This window comes from Schistocerca nitens, chromosome 5, assembly GCF_023898315.1.
Source record: "Schistocerca nitens isolate TAMUIC-IGC-003100 chromosome 5, iqSchNite1.1, whole genome shotgun sequence".
Classification (NCBI taxonomy): Eukaryota; Metazoa; Arthropoda; class Insecta; order Orthoptera; family Acrididae; genus Schistocerca; species Schistocerca nitens.
In genome coordinates, this window is record NC_064618.1 from 820,609,888 (window position 1) to 820,611,434 (window position 1,547).

Sequence of the window (1,547 nt, forward strand, 5' to 3'; positions counted from 1 at the left end):
AGTTATGTTATGCACAAATGTACAACGTCGCCAGTAAATTCAATAACCGGAAGGTGATCTCATTTGAAATACGGGCACACATTTAAGGTTAATGCGGGTGGCGACATACTGGGCTCCTTAGCTCTGTAGGGTAGCATTCTCCACAACATGGACGCTTTTTTTAGTTCTACGATTGTGACTGAACGACGGGAACGCAGGGGAGGAAAACCTACAAAACTGAAGACCAGCGTACAGTCTGTTCAACGGTCAATACACTGACCAGTCTTTTTCTCCGTACAGTGTACAATTTACTGGTAGCATCTTTAACCACAAAGGAAATATGAGATAAAACTGGTTACTGTACTCGATAACTACACTGCGCAACAGAATTAAAGGATCACTTTTTCGAAACGGGGTCATTGTCTCCCATTACAATACGTTCGAAATTTGGCTCAAAGGTGCTTACAACCTTGCCCTGTAATGATGCGAAAGCTTGGCGGCCTGCGACTCTAGCCCCGGGCTCGCGACGCTTCAGACAGCGAGGTGTCGACGCGCACGAACAGAAGGCCACAGCTCTGCCGCAAGGTGGGCTAATGATGTCACATTGGCACCAAATTCCACCACAGTTCTGCCCAACGCCACACGATCGACAGGTCGACACAACCTCTCTTACCCACATTTCACCCCTTCTTTTAATGCTTCTGCGATGGGGGTCAACACCGCGCAGCCCAGCGTAGAAATCACGCGTTTTTCTTGTGGATGGCCAACAAAAACGATCCACACACATCGCCACTCGCAATCAACACGAAAAGGCCTCAGGGAGTCACACCACCCCTTTCCCTGGGACGTTGATTTCCAGACATTTCGCGGTCTAAAACGACATTTCGCTGTGCGACGAGCAACAGAATGACGCTCTTGGCAACCTTTGACGCTGCTGACACCCTCGAACGTTACGACCCTTGTCTAAGGATACTGTGGGGCTGAATCCCCATTAAACGTGATCGCACCTCTTTGGAGAGCAGCGGGACTCCAGTTTTTGTTCTTTGTGTGCATGCTGAAACTATCGCGGACCGTTCAAAATCATTCGACGAAATCTGAACATGATCCGAAGCAGCGAAGGGTCGTTATGCTTTTCCAGCCGTCTCGTTCTGTGTCCTCCTACGACTTGGTGACGGGTGGGTGCGGCATTGACAGATGCGTGAATGAAACAACAAATGGTCTCTCTAAGACCCCCTGTTTGGCAAAAACCTCGGTGGCACCTGACCACCTTTATTGAGAATTTTAAAAATCAACTTGTACAGAAACAACCCGTAAAGTAGTGCTCCTGCCCTGTCCCTAATGACCCCGTCGTCGACGGGACATAAAACACTGACCTGCTTGTATGCTAGGTGATTATTCGCGGTGCATGCCTACAACACCATATGTCGCTACGTGGAAAAAGAGAAACAGAGAGTGAGTTTGTTTGCAGGTGTGTGTGTGTGTGTGTGTGTGTGTGTGTGTGTGTGTGTGTGTGTGTGCGTGCGTGTGTTGGCACTCGTGCGACTTTAGGTGCGGCGCGAGGTTGGCGG